The sequence below is a fragment of the Coenobita brevimanus genome, unplaced genomic scaffold (genome assembly GCF_032717465.1).
Source record: "Coenobita brevimanus isolate Jiangsu-jjx unplaced genomic scaffold, ASM3271746v2 jjx.HiC_scaffold_2859, whole genome shotgun sequence".
In the NCBI taxonomy this organism is placed as follows: domain Eukaryota; kingdom Metazoa; phylum Arthropoda; class Malacostraca; order Decapoda; family Coenobitidae; genus Coenobita; species Coenobita brevimanus.
The window spans coordinates 200,179-216,613 of NW_027643828.1; the positions used below are offsets into that span (position 1 = coordinate 200,179).

General features: G+C 42.7%; 1 long non-coding RNA gene across 1 annotated transcript in view; it reads left to right on the forward strand.

Annotated features, from left to right (window-relative positions):
- Nucleotides 1-13,159, forward strand: part of LOC145390114 (uncharacterized) — a 78,695-nt gene extending 65,536 nt beyond the window's left edge. Inside the window, exons 2-3 of the long non-coding RNA XR_013895570.1 lie at nucleotides 3,469-3,517; nucleotides 12,911-13,159. This is a non-coding gene — a long non-coding RNA (uncharacterized LOC145390114). The remainder of the gene's footprint in view (nucleotides 1-3,468; nucleotides 3,518-12,910) is intronic.
- Nucleotides 13,160-16,435: the final 3,276 nt, after the last annotated feature.

The following is a 16,435-nucleotide window of genomic DNA, read 5'->3' on the forward strand; positions in this document are numbered from 1 at the left end:
CACATGCTACTCTACATATTCTGTTCACACACATGGTACTCTGTATGTGTATTCTGTTAACACATACAAACACATACGCACACACACACTACCCTATGTCTGTCCTGGCCTGAGTGTAAGTGTAGTCTATTCATAAACCCACACACATAAACAACTACTCTGTGTGTCCTGGCCTTTGTGTGTATGCATGTGGATATCAGCCAATTACACACGTTTGCACACACACACACACACACACACACACACACACACACACACACACACACACACACTACTGTCGAGGCATTTGTGTGTGCATGTGGGCATTACTCAAGGTCACACCACACACACACACACACACACACACACACACACACACACACTACTGTTGAGGCATTTGTGTGTGCATGTGGGCATTACTCAAGGTCACACAGCTTCAAGCACACACACACACACAAAACCACGTCCACCTCGTGCGATACTTGACTTTGGAAGGACCGACCAACAAAAGACCGCAATGCATAAACCACTTTGACAATGCAGTAAATTTAGGCGTTTCGACAGGGACCAAGACTTTTACGAGAGAGTGAAATAGGGAGAGAAAGACTGAAGCCAAGACGTAGGTCACAGAATCAGATGGGAGGAGGGGGTTGTGTTTATAACGTTTTCTGAATCTTATTTTAGGCCAGTCTCGCCTAACCTATCCATATTTGCTGGAACTGAACCTGGCCCAACCTCGAGTGACCTAATTCAACCTAAAATAACCCAAACTAATCTAACTTAACCTCACCTAACCCAGTCTAATTGTATTTAACCTCACTATCTCACGTAACCTCCCCATACCTAAACTAACTAATTCTGATGCAGCCTGACCGCATCTAACCCTGCCTAATCCTACCCAGTCTCACTTAACCATACCATACCCGACCTAACGAAACCCACTCAAGCCTCAAATGACCAAATCCAACCAAACCTAACCCAGCCTAATAGAACCCGACCCAAAATATATCAAAACCGACCTATTCTAAAGCAATCTAACCTAATCCGTCTATATCTAGTCGGTCTGAACCCAACCCAACCAAAAATTATCTAATCAGACCAAACCCTGCCCAAAGTGACCTAACCTAACTTTCGGTCGCCCATAAAATCGCTATATAAGAAATTATGCTCTCTGAAAGTCTACGCGTGTAACAGTCCAAGTTTCGCCGGTTCTGTGTACAAGTAGAAGATGGTGTGTGTGTGTCTGTCTATGTGTGTGTGTATCTGTGTGTGTCTGTGTCTGTGTCTGTGTGTGTTTACGGTGTGTGAATTGTGTTCGGTAAAGAAAAATTTATACTCTCTCTCTCTCTCTCTCTCTATATATATATATATATATATATATATATATATACTCTCTCTCTCTCTCTCTATGTATATATATATATATATATATATATATATATATCTTTACTCCAGTTCAGTTTAGAAGTGCATGTGTAAGTCTGTGTCTGACCTTTTACCATATACGTCTGTTTGATTCGCAACGGCTTCAATATATCATCTTGCCTGGTCATTACTTACAGCCTCGTATGTGCATCATAAACCGTGAAATATTGTAACTGGCGGACCGTGGCAGGAATACGAGAGAAAAAGAGGTGGGATAAGAGATAAAGAGCAGAGAGTAAAAACAAAAAGAACAGAGTATGAGATAAAGAGAGCAAAAGATTGAAACAAAACGCAGAAAGGCATGAATGGGGCCAGAGAAAGTGAAAAAAAGAAGAACGATAAAAAGAACACAGGATAACAGTAATATACGGCTTGGATAGGTAGCTCTGAGGTCTGATTAGGACTATGAGGAGTGCAAGCATAAGCAGACGAGACTACGTGGTTCAGAGGCTGATGAAGGCTATGAGAAGACCATGCATGATTTGAGAGAGTTGTCATCGTATAATCAGAGAGGACGTGTACGACTCCCAAGATGGTGTATGTCTGTCTATCTATCTATTGCCAGACGCCTCAATCCCGTTTGGGGTGGCCACAAACAAATCGCCTCTAAGTCGCCCTGTCCCCCGCCATTTCACTGCCCTGCTCCCAACTCACACCCCCCCTCTCTCATATACCTCTCCACCCCATCACTCCATCTCATCCTCGGCCTCCCTGTCCCTCTTCCCCCCTCCACCTCACTCACATACACTCTCTTCGTCAGTCTTTCACACTCCATCCTCTCCACATAGCCAAACCACCTCAGTGTGTTCCTCATAACGCTTCCTATCACATCCACATCAAGACCACAACGCTCCTTTATATCTTCATTCGTCAGCCTGTCTCTCCACGTGACTCCACAGGCTCCTCTTAAATAACTCATTTCCACTGCTCTCACTCTTGACTTGTGTCCTTCCAACAATGTCCAAGCTTCACTTCCGTGTAATCATCAGTAAAAAGCCTTGCACGAGGGTGGTCGGAATCTAAAAACATGCTCTTGACACATCACTAATAAGAGGAGTGTAATAGATAATAAACACCGTTGCACGAGAGACAGGTGGGAGGCTTTGAAAAACATACCATCAACAGATTACCAATAGGAGGTGTGTAATAGACACCCATGTAACAGACACGAGTAAACACCCTTTCCTGAGAGATGGGGATCTGTTAACACACCAGTGATGTTACCAATTGGGAGAGTGTAATACACAGTAAACATGTTTACTTGAGAGGAGGCGGAAAGCTTTAGAAACATTCCAGTGATATATTAATCTCCATATTAAAGAAAGCACTGAGATATCTATTAACGCTTGCCATAAAAGACTGAACCTGAGTCTGTTATCTCGCAGCCACATACGAAAAGACATAAAACAAGGCATATCCAATGACTTTCAGTACAACAACGTCTCTTCAAGCTTATTCTTACTTCAGACGATTTTATTCAACTTGGGCAACGTCTCTGCTAATGAAACTTGGGCAGGATATCTGGTAAACAAGGCTGTATCTACTGCAGTTTTTCTAATTCCAGTATTTTCCACGACGCTCTTATACAATCGTCCACAGAGCGAAATAAACTGAAAACATTTGCTGTATTCCGGAAGAAGCAATCGTATCCATAAAAGGAACTGTTCTTAAGCAGTTCACCTTTAGTCACACGAGACATACAAGCATATAAAGCTGCAGTAACACAAAGCACAAACAAAATATATAAAACAGACGAATAACGGAGCACCAGATACAGAAAACACATGGAACACGAAGCAAACACACACACACACACACACACACACACACACACACATGTATACATAAAATATTCACACATTCACTCACACGTGCACCAGGCAAGCATATATAAAAAAAAATGTTAGTGTACACCATGCATGAGATACATGTACGTGCAGAGATATTCGCAAAGTGGAATGACAATTTTTTATGCCTTATTCTGAGAGAAATCCACATTTATAATATTAGTTTTATGTAGCCATATAATGTGCAGTTATAGTAATCATTCCATTTTCTTTGCAGGGACAGTGTGTACCGTCCTCCTCTGTTTTCACCCATCTCAGGATCTTTGGTGAGTACAATGAATATTGAGAAAACTACTTCATTATATAGCACAGTACCTAGTAAGTAAGTAATTGATTTATAATAAGTTAATTCTGATAAATATGATGAGTATGCCATTAGTTCGTCCATACATACTTAGATATTTGGGTTTATATATCAACATAGGAACTAGATGAGAGTCGTGTTGTCCTGGTTATAACCCATAAAGTACATGTATAAGATATCGTTACAGTACGTCTTAATTCTGATCAGTGTGACAGATATGCCATTAATTCAGACATTATGTTAAGCATTTGGAAGCTTCCGGTGTTGCTGTTTGCTGATGATACAGTATTGTTGAGTGAAGATGAATGAGAGTTGCAAGGTTTGGTGAATGAATTTGGGACAGTGTATAGGAGGAGGAATCTGAAAGTTAATGTAAACAAAATAAAGTTACGGTATTCGAGAGGAATGAAGTCACAGAGTGTGCAGTGAGGTTAGTTGGTGAGGGTATGGAGAATGTGAGTGCATTCAAGTACTTGGGTAGTGTGATGAGTAAGGATGGAACTTTGGGGGATGAAGTGCGTGAAAGGGTACAGCAGGGAAAGAAGGTTGTTTTTACACTGAAAACAATGATGAGAAATAGGGAGGTGAGTATGGAAGTTAAGAAGTCACTGCATGATAGTATTGTGATCCTTACCCTGACGTATGAAAGCGAGGCGTGGACCTTGCAAGAGGGGAACAAGTCAAAAGTGAGAGCAGTGGAAATGAGTTACTTGAGAGGAGCATGTGGAGTGACGTGGAGGGACAGGTTGACGAATGAAGAAGTGAAGGAACGTTGTGGGGTGGATGTGAATGTGATTGAGAAGATTAGGAGAAATGCACTGAGGTGGTTTGGACATGTGAAGAGTATGGAGAAAGAAAGACTAAGAGGGTGTATGTAGGTGTGGTGGAGGGAGGGAGAGGGAGGAGTAGACCGAGGATGAGGTGGAGGGATGGAGTTGAGAGGTATATGAGGGAGGGGGTGAGTTGGGAGGTGGATAGTCAAATGGATGACAGAGCGACTTGGAGGCGTTTTCTCTGTGGCCACCCTTTGTGGGATTAGGGCATCGGGCTATAGATAGATAGATAGATGTTAAGCATTTGGGTTTACATACCAACATAGGAACTAGACGAGGCCCATGTTCACGATATAACCATCTCAGTGTAAGATGTCGTTACAGTAGGTCTTGATTTCACTGTGTCGATAACTATTCGTATGGAAGAATACGATTCTGGTCGGACTTAATTCGTTCTATTATGGCACTTCCGACAATTTCACTGTGTGGGTACAGTATCTTTTATAAGTTACAGTAGGTTTCTTTTGTGTGGATAATAATGACGTAAAAAAAAAATAAGAGGAATGGGGAGACTGTATTAGAACACACACACACACAAAACTATCTATCCGTCTACTTGTCTATTTCTACCTCTATCTATCTATCTATCTGTATATATCTATCTATCTATATATATATATATATATCTATCTATCTATATATATATATCTATCTATCTATCTATATATATATATATATATCTATCTATATATATATATATATATATATATATATATATATATATATATATATACTGTATATGAGAGAGGCAAATAGACATAGAGAGAGAGAGAGAGAGAGAGAGAGAAAGAAGGGGAGGGGTGGATGTAGGGAGTGAGGACAGGTGAGGTGAGGAATGGCTCCCAATCCCCAAGGAATTACCTACTCAGGTCATTTTGACTAGGGCAGACACACACACACACACATACACACACACACACACATATATATATATATATATATATATATATATATATATATATATATATATACCCAGGATGCTTCCCCCAAGGAAAGTGGGGTAGCCGAGACAGGTCGACACTTACTCATCCACTCTAACACGGTCATTCGCATCTTAGCCCCAAGGAGGAGAAGGGACAATTGCGCCGTGCAATCAGTGACATCCACAGCAAGGCCCTACCGCAGAGCTGGTTTACACCTGCCACATCATAATAGACCCATCCCTTTACCCTCATCTGCCTGATCAGCTGATCAGACAAATGTAGGAGAATATCCCCCCAAGGCTGCGTCATCATTTATTCATTCACAATTTCTCTCCATTCATTTCTATCACGCACAGCCACTCTTCCTTGCTCTACAAACATCCCTCTCACATCTAGGCAGAGGAACTCCTTGAGAGTGAAATGGCTGGGAAGCATGCCGGCACGTGACTGGCTACAGCATAGCTGGGTCTTTCGGGTGTGGGCAATCAGGCAAGTTAGCTGCCTACTGCGACTGCAACACAATGGCGAGGTGTTCAGGAAGTTAGCCAAAGAAACCTTGATGGACTCTGAAAGAACAATAATGGCCCCCAGTCCCGTGCAGCCCTTAAATGGGCAGGGGGTGCTAAGAATCTCACGGTTGCCTCAATTACAATCTAATTCCTTTGTTAATGCAAAAAATACAATTAAAATTGGTAACTGGAATGTGAGAACGCTAAATCATGACGGTAAAATCGATGAGTTAGTGAAGGTTTTTCAAAATTACGGACTTGATATTTGTGCTTTGACAGAAACTAGATTAACTGGAGTCGATAAGTTGGATTTGGAGGATGGTATACGTTTATTGATATCTGGCCGACAGGACGGAATGCATTATCAGGGAGTGGGATTGTTGCTGGGTTGTAAGGCAAATAAGGCTTTATGTGGGTGGGATCCTATAGATGAGCGATTGTTATACGCACGGTTTAAATCAAATCATGGCAACATCAGTCTGTTTGTGTGTTATGCACCTACTAATGATGCACTCGATGAAAGGAAAGACACATTTTATGAAAAGTTGCAAGAAGGAGTAGGAAGGGTACCTAGACATGATGTTTTGATCTGCGTTGGAGTCTTTAATGCAGTAATGGACTGTTCAAATGAGGGATTTGAGGCATGTATGGGTAAGATGGGAGTTGGTAGTAGGATGAGTGAAAACGGAGTGAGGTTTGGAAGCTTCTGTCTAGCAAATGACTTAGTCATCGGGGGCATACTCTTTCAGCATTGCAATATACACAAGACAACTTGGGTGTCGCCGTGTGGAAAATATAAAAATCAGATTGATCACATCGCTATCAGTAGGAGGCATAGAAGTTCTCTGGTAGATGTTCATGTTAAACGGGGAGCGGATATTGGTAGTGACCATCAACTCAGCATTGCAAAAATAAGGTTTAAACTTAAAAATCAGAAGAAGGAAAAATCTGGTGTTGGTAGATACGATATTGTTAAGCTTAGAAGGGAAGGAGAAGAAAAGGAGGAATTCAGATTAGAATGCAGAAATAGGTTTTTGGTGTTGGAAACGTTGGAAGAGGGGGAGAGAAGTGTAGATGAGATGTGGGAGGATGTGAACAAAGTTTTGCATGAGACTGCTGAATGTACGATTGGAAGGAGACATAGATTCAGGAGAAAGAAATGGATATCAGAGGAAACGTGGGATATGATAAAAAAGAGAGGTGAGGCTAAATTGAGGAGTGAGATGCAATGCGTTGATGAACGAGAGATTGAATTAGCAAGAGCTGCGTACTGGAGTTTGAATTCAGAAGTAAGAAGGTTAGCTAGGAGAGATAAAAGAAGATGTGTGGATGAAAAGGTTGCAGAGACTAAAATCTTAATAAACAAAAATGATGGACAGAGTCAAAGAATAGCATATGAATCGATTAGAGAACTGAGTGGTAATGCAGGTAAACGCAAGGAAATACCAGTTAGAGACAGGGAAGGAAATTTATTGACCAAAGATCGAGATATTAAAAATAGATGGAAAGAGCATTTTGAGACAGTTCTTAATAGACCAATACCACCAGAAGAGGATATACCGTCTGCTTAGGAAGATTTAAATATAGAAACAGGAGAGTTGAGGCTTGCAGAAGTGGAGAAAGCAGTAAAACAGTTAAAGAATAATAAGGCATCAGGGGAGGATGGTTTATTTCCGGAAATGTTTAAAGTGGAGGGAGATAGATTAATAATGATCTTGACCAAGCTATTCAGTAAGATATGGGTGACGGGGTTACTACCATCAGTTTGGAAGAATGGTGTAATTGTTAAAGTTCCGAAGAAGGGAGACCTGAGTGAATGTGGCAATTGGAGGGGAATCTCTTTGTCACCGATAGCTTTGAAAGTTTTCAGTAGAGTGTTGTTAAATAGGTTGGAGCCGGTGGTTGAGGGTATTCTGAGGGATGAACAGGCTGGTTTTAGAAAGGGACGTGGTTGCAATGATCAGATCTTTATAGTTAGGCATTTGATGCAGCAAGTTAATGAAATGAGAGTACCATTAAGTCTTTGTTTTGTTGATTTTGAAAAGGCTTTTGATAGTGTTTCGAGAGAGACTATGGGGAAGATCATGAGACATTATGGAATACCAGAGGAGTTTGTGAGGGTCATTATGAACATGCATGAGGACACATTTTGTAAAGTGATGGTTGATGGTTGTCTGAGTGATTCGTTTGAAGTCAAGTCCGGAGTAATTCAAGGTGGTGTTCTATCGCCTTTACTATTTATATTGGTCATTGATTACATTATGAAACGCGTTGGAACAGAAACCGGTGCAGATATACTTTGGGGAGAGAACAGGAAACTTTTGGATTTAGATTATGCAGATGATATAGTTTTGATTTGTGATGGGCCAGAAGAGATGCAGAGAGTGTTGGGCTGTTTGGTGAGTGAAGGTCGCAAGGTGGGTTTGGTTATTAATTGTGGAAAAACTGAAATAATCAATATGAATATGGAAAATGCGCAGGAATGTGTAATTGGAGGTATGGTTGTAAAGCAAGTTGATAGGTTTAAATATTTAGGTACTTATTTAGCCAAGGATGGTTCTTTGAACTTTGAATTCGAGGAAAGGTTAAAGAAGGCTAATCAGGCAAAGGGAATGCTTAAAAATATTTGGAATAATAACAGTTTTCTGTGCATACAAAAATCAAACTTTATAAGGTAATGGTTAGGAGTATCTTAATTTATGGACACGAGTCTTGGTACAGCACAGTGACTATGGAAAATAAATTCTTGGTGTTTGAAAACAAAGCACTTAGAAGAATATTAGGAGTTAAGTGGTGGGAAAGGATACCAAATAGTAGAATTAGAGAAATAACGGGAGTGCAGCCGGTCGATGAATATGCTAGGTTCTCACGATGGAAGTGGCTAGGACATGTGTATAGGAGACAGGGAATAGTACGAGGTACACCAGGGTGGGTGGCACTTGGTAGGAGAGGTAGAGGAAGGCCAAAAGAGACGTGGGTGAGGACAATGAGATGGGAAGCTGGAGATGAGTGTTGGGGAGATCTTGAGGGGTTAGCACAAGATAGGATGTGGTGGTGTGAGTTCATCGAGGCCCTATGCATCCCCGAGGGTGCCACAGGAACTGATTGATTGACATAAATGTAAGATGTGTTGTACTTCATGAATATAGGATATGGCTGTATGATAGGCCAGCCAGTTGCAAGTAATGGTGTGTGTGTGTGTGTGTGTGTGTGTGTGTGTGTGTGTGTGTGTGTAATTCACCGGGTCGGTCAGGATCACTTGATGGTCGTGATCGTCAGCTTCTACCCTCCCGGAAGGGAGCTGAGAGCTCATATAGTCCGATCTAAGAGCAAGGCTGTGACCACACACGCACACACCAGTCCCCTTGCTCAAGGGGGACAGTAACCACCCACTTCGTCAGTGAAACTTTTCGCAACGTGTGTGTGTGTGTGTGTGTGTGTGTGTGTGTGTGTGTGTGTGTGTGTGTGTGTGTGTGTGTGTAAACTTAACCCATTAGCTGTGGTGGCTTCTCTTCAGTTAACATAAAATCGCTTACTGTATGCTGAAGTATATATACATGTATATTTATTTTCCGGTCACAGCGTTCATCTAGCACGTCATATGCTGTTCAGTTCTGCCGAGTTGCTCTTAGCTGAACGTATCGATGTAACTTTAGCCAAAACAAAATACCGTCTTTGTAACTAATTCGCATCTTACAGTTTCGATATCTAATCTCATTGTTCGTACATCACGATTCTTTAGGCAGACAAGAAAATAATCTACCGAAATAGAAAACGCTAGTTACATGGATAACTGATATATTTTTCGTTCCTGGACTAGGCACATTCTACCCCTCTCCTATTCTGTCCTACTTTAGCCTAAACCAACCCATCCTAACCTACTTTTCTCTGCCCTACCCTGCCCTACCCCAGCCTACCCTGCCCTAGCGTTCCCTACCCTATCCTACCGCTGAGGTCTCCTGTAGGGATACTCGTTCTTCGGTTTTTGCCAGGCTTAGGGAGGTGGAGGAGATTAAGGTGTTGGACATCCGTTCTGGGGGCGGAGAGACTTACAACATTCCTTTGTCTTGGTGTAAACTTTGGTCTGCCCTTTCCCTGTCATGACACTTCTCCGGAGTCGATAATATTCCCCATGCAGTGCTGATGTACCTGGATGATGAAGCAGTGTCCTTCCTCCTGAGTCTTATAAATAGAATTTGGAGAGATTCGTCCACTCCTGCTTCTTGGCGGGGGGCTGTTGTCCTACCGTTTCACAAGCCAGGTATTGCAGGTCACCATCTTGGTTTGCGTGGTAGGTTGCCTTTACTGATTATGGAATTTTTCCGTATTGGTGCCACCTTGTTTCCCTCATATCCTCAAGAGGAGGGAGTGCCTCAAACTAGTGTCCTTAGTGTCACCGTCTTTGCTAAAGTTCAGGAAGATTTTGTTGGCTCTGTTCCGGAGACAGTGTCTGCCTCGCCGTATCCTCGCTATCCACATCCGTTTGGGTACAGGATGAAGGCTGCCATGGGGGATGTGGATGTTCCAACCTTTCTTGTTTGTCCTGTGCGTGTACCAAGGATGGCTCCCTGGCTCCTCTCAGGGGTGCAACCGTGTGTTTACTTTCCTGAGAGAGAGGCCTTTCTTTCCTCACAGGCGGCTCTTTGCTATATTTTTAGAACATGCTTCCTCTCACAGTGTCTCGATTCTCGTATGTACTGATGGATTGAAATCCCGTGAGGGGACAGGCTTGGGTGTTATATTTCCCGATTTCATTCGTGGTAGGAGTCTTCCCCCCATCGTATATACTTTTATCGCAGAACTTACTGCTATTTTACTCGCAGTTAAATTGATATTTAGCTTCCCTCCTGTTTGTTATACAGTTTTTAGCGACTCTGCCGATCTCCATTTTGTGTTTTCCCGTCCAATCCTCTTTTGTTGTCTACAGTGTTTTAGAATGGCTGTGCTTGCTAGGGAGTGCTTTGTGGTTTTGTACCAATGTGGGCAATGAGCATGCTGACGCTCTGGCAAAGGCTGCTGCCTCTCGCCCATCCTCACCTCTCCCCTGCCTCGCTCAGTGATATTCATCTAACCACTCACTGTTTGCTCCCACTGGCAGAGTAGGTGGGATGCGGTGGGGGCCAACAAAATGTGTGATATTTGTTGGTAAACGACCCCCTTCATTTGCCGAGGTCTGAATGCAGGTGGGAGACGGCTTTATGCTGGCTCCGAATGGGCCCTTCCTGGTTCTCTCATTGATTTTTAATGGAGGACTCTCCCCCTACTTTCTGTGTGGAATGCTTCGTCCCCCTGACTCTTCGGCTTTTGCTGATGGTGTCCAATGTTGGGGAATTGCGCCATCGTTACCTCTCTGAGCACCGGGCAGGAGAGGGATTGTAGTCTTCTGTTGGTACTTGGAGAGGATGCTTGTTGTGGTGGAGGGGGAAACCTTTCCTTGGTGTAGGCAGCTGCACTACCGTGTAAAATTTAGTATACAGTGGTTTTAGTGTTCTTAGTGTTTTTCTTGTTTTAATTATGAATTGTATTTTGTTTGTGTGTGTGTGTGTGTGTGTGTGTGTATTTCATCTTTTCGAGTGCTTTTATTCTCGTTGTCGTCCGGCGGCATATGACCCTGGTTGTTGTATCGCCAGATTTTATTGTATATACTTATTCAGTTCAATTTACCCTACCCTACTCTTCTCAACCCTACACTAGCCTACCTCAGCCTACCCTACCCTACCCTGCCATTGCCGACCCAACTCTACCCTACTTTAACCTACCCTCCCTGTACAGCCCTTTCACCACTACATTACTTTTCCTGTTTTCTTCTCTCTACCTTCGGATGATTTTCTTCACCTCTACAGTAGAGAGAAATTTCGAACTGGAAGGGTTAAATACTGCCATCATCAACCCCATCTCTATCAGGGGATCTCCTAAGCTGAATAAAATCATGCGGTCAGCTAGGACAATGTAAATAAGTTGTTCTCGGCTTGAAAGATTAAATGATTCTGTCCCGTCATCCTAAGAGGGTTTTCTTAAGCTGTAGGATATCGTCAGAAGCTAGCAAAGAGTAAAAGTGACATCCGCAAACCGAGAGCTCTGTGTCCAGCGCTCCGCGGTTCAAGTCCCAGAGGTGGACAGATGTTTTGACGTGTAGACGTTACCAGGGCGTAGCTTGGTGGCCTACCCTTTAATATTCTGGACTAATGGTGGTCTAGCCCCGTGCACCTGCGCTCCACCACATAAAAAAAAATGAAAAGGAAAGCCAAGGGTCATGAATGAACTAAAAGACTGAACTAAGCGGAGAAGAACAAAAATCGTAGAGAAGATCGCCCCAAATTTGATGAGACAGTGTAGTATAACTGAGTGAAATAGGCGTTGGATATGACGGAACTAAACGGCAGTTATACCCACCTCTCTTCTGTACCCTACACTACCCTGATTCAGCCTACCCTACCCTACCCAGCCCTACACTACCCTACCCAGCCTTACCCTACCCAGTCCACCACCACCCAGCCCTATCTTACCCTGCCATAACCTATCCTACCCTCCCAAACGCAACTCGACCCATCCCTACCCCATACTGCCAAAACCAACCCTACCTTACCCCACCCTGTCAAGACAGACACAATCCTACCCCACCCTGCCAAAACCAACCCAGTCCTACTCCACCCTGCCAAACCCGACCAATCCTTTTCCACCCTGCCAAAAACCGACCCAATCCTACCCCACCCTGCCAAAAAAGACTCAATCCTGCCCCACCCGGCCAAAACCGACCCAACGCTACCCCACCCTGCCAAAACCGACCCAATCCTACCCCACCCTGCCAAAACCGACCCAGATCGAGTCCCGGAGGTGAACAAAGGTTTTTATATCATATAGACGTTTTATATTTTATATTTTGCAACTTTCAGAGGCATTTACTCAGCTTTAGGAGTCTTATGGATAGGCTCAATCAAACGTATCGAACCTCCCATGTTAGAAAAAAATAGCTTACAGAAATGCGTCCTCGTACTGAAGGGGCGGAATGGACAGATCGAGTGACTAAGATATTGAATTATGTATATGATCGGTTTTGTTGTTATTTCTATTATTATTATTATTATTTCAGGCAAATGTCCCAGGCTTCTAGACTGGCTGACTAGCGAATATTATTAAGTCTCCCGTGGCTCCGTGCTCCTTCCACTCAAGAGCCTGCACTTCACGCATTCCACGCACAAGATGGCGCCACCGCTGCATTCCTGCGAAGACGAGAGGTCAAGAGGACGACACTTGCTTTTTGTTTGTTTGTTTACTGTAATTGCTTAAAGTTGTGATCCCTCCAACTTGAATGCTCAGTTGTAACTATAGATAACTAGAATACGATGCTAGTCACGAAGAAGGGCTATGAAAAGATACAGAGCTCGTAGTATTGGCTGGATGAATCACTCTTGCGTGATAATCAAAGACGGTGAATAAAACCCACACTTGTAGACGAAGAATATAATTACCAAACAGTTTCGGTGGACACTGCCACCATCTTCAGTGGTCAAGATAGTGAGAGGGAGTGACATACTGACTCTACAAGGGTTCCTTTTTATGCCTGTGTGTGTGTGAAAGGGTGGGGTAAAGGTGAGGTGGGGTGGGGTAGATGGTACGCGGGGATTAACCCAAGGGGGATTTTGGGGGGGACATTACCGGACAGGTCAGGTGTAATTCCTATCTGACCTTACCTGTGTCGTAGTCCCTTCCTGCTATGACACAGGTAAGGTCAGATAGGAATTACACCTGACCTGTCCGGTAATGTCCCCCCCAAAATCCCCCTTGGGTTAATCCCCGCTTACAATCTACCCCACCCCACCTCACCTTTACCCCACCCTTTCACACACACACAGGCATAAAAAGGAACCCTTGTTTAATCAGTATGTCACTCCCTCTCACTATCTTGACCACTGAAGATGGTGGCAGTGTCCACCGAAACAAGTGTGTGTTTTATTCACCGGCTCGTAGTATTTTTTTTCTTTTAACTAAAATACATGAAATAAGCTGCAAAAATACGAAAATACGAGCTTACTTAATGTAAATGAAGTATAGTACGTTCAGGATGGAGGGAAGGCATTTTGTATTTTGTTTGTGATGTTATAGTATCTCTCAGGATCCTAGGATCCTGTCTCGGCTGAACCAAATTGTCTGGCGTCAGCTAGAACATGATGCTAGAGTTATGTCGGTCGTGAGGGGGTTAATGGTGACGGTATTGACACTGTCAGGCTCCTATGACTCACTCAGTCGAATAAAATCGTCTGAGTCAGCTGAAATGGGGTACTAGAGTTGTCCCAAGCACCAGAGGGTTAAGATTCTTAACTCTAGTGTTCCATTCCAGCTGACAGACGATTTTGTTCGGCTGAGTAAGTCATAGGAGCCTGACAGTTACTACACTGTCACCATTAACCCCCACATGACCGGCATAACTCTGGTATATCATGTTCCAGCTGACGCCAGACAATTTGGTTCAGCCGAGTGGGTCTGGGGCCTGGGGGGCACTAAATGAAAATATCCAAAAAATATTAAAGGGGGGCTATATCAATTTTGCCACAGGAGGTATACCAAAATTGGACTTTTTAATAAAACCCCCTCCTCTCTCACTCCCTGTGTTTTGTATATGTCCCTCTCTGTCTGCCTGTGGTGTGTCTGTCGGTGCACCCTGTGTGTGTGTGTGTGTGGTGTGTCTGTCCCACCCTCTGTGTGTGTGTGTGTGTGTGTGGTGTGTCTACTGTGTGGTGGCTGTGGCTATGTACGTGTCTTGTGTGTGTGTGGTGTGTCTACTGTGTGGTGGCTGTGGCTATGTACGTGTCTTGTGTGTGTGTCTTGACGTGTTTATGTATGTAGTAATGTGTGTGTGTGTCTTGATGTGTGTAGTAGTGTGTGTAAGTGTCTTGGTGTGTGTTAGCTGAATTGTAAGTAAGGGGCCTTGTGGTTTTAAGGAAAGCCTGCTACGCAAACTTCCCTCAGCCACATTTTAAAGAAACCTCTATCACACCGGGACTTGAACCCGGGTCCTCCTGATCAGCAGGCCAGCATCTTACTGACCATGCTACCGCGCCCCCATTGGGATACCGGCTAAAACTTCTACTGTATTTTATTTCTTTACATGTTACAAAAAATGGGAAATTGGACTATCATGCACAGACTAAACTAAATTGTCATGTACCTATTAATGTCGCTTTAGGAGGAGATATCTCGAAATTTCCTGAGCTACTTGGAATACCTAAGCCTGCAGTTTAATGCTAATCATGAACAAGTGCTATGGAAAGAATATAGAACAGTTGCTACTTATATAAAGGGAGAAAGTAAAAACTGCAACTTAGACTGCTATCCAACGGCAAGACTTAAACGATTAACCATATATTACATAAACTTAACACACTGAGTGACACAGAAACTAAACATATGATACAAATTCTTTAATGAAACTTATAATGAGAGTACAAATGACAAAATATACACTGCACAGGAAGACAGTACAGTACTCATTGGTCATACTCTGAGAATGAAAGCCTATCTGTTGTACCGATTTATAGACGGAAGAGATGAATCACTAAATTTGATCCACAGTAAAAAATAACAATAATAATAATAATAATAATAATAATGAATACATAAAACAATAAAGACAAACCATATAGACTACATGTCCACCCTAAACTGACAAAAACCTGGCATCTCTCCACCTTGAATGCTGAGCTGTTTCTAGAGATAAAGACTAGATTATTATGCAAATCACAATGAAGATCTATGGGGAGGATGCAAAACCATAATACTGTCTTATTCTGCCACTTAGATACAGGAACTAAGCAGCAGAAGGACTAAAATTTGTCAAGGTGAGCGAACTACAATGACACAGATGAAGTCTGAGATTATATAATGTGTAATCATGAACTGATTGCATCATTCAGTAGATTACAAAAGGAAAAGCTATCAAATCTGAAAGTGTAAGTACTATACAAGATATGATTAACCTTGTACATCCATATTCTGAGATATGCTTCCTATATCATAGCCTACACACAAATTCATCCCCCTCAACAGTAATGGTATATTCCTGCTGTCTCCTGACTTCCAATCAACTTATGAAACCTCTCTCCTAATTCTAGAAGGTATGTTATAAGAAAATGTGAATATTGATGAGATACAATTTGGGTTTATGTCAGGCAAAGGGACCACAGATGCCATATTCATTGTTCGACAGTTTCAGGAAAAAATATATAGGAAAGAAAAGGGAATTGTACTTTGTTTTTGTTGATTTGGAGAAGACCTTTGACAGAGTTCCTAGAGAGGTGGTGAAGTGGGCAATGAGAAAGCTTGGGATCAAGGAGTGGCTGGTTAGGGTGGTTATGGCCATTTGTGTGGGTGCTCACACCCAGGTAAGTGTGAATGGAAATTTGAGTGACAAGTTTTCCAAGAATGCTGGCGTGCACCAGAGGTCAATTTTGAGCCCCTTGTTGTTTATCATGGTACTTGAAACCCTCTCATGTGACTTCAGAAATGGACTCCCGTGGGAGATGATGTATGCTAATGATCTGATGTTGATTACAGAGAATGAAAGGAAGGCGGAGGAAAGATTTGGGAAGTGCAGAGATGGTATGAAACACAAGGGCTC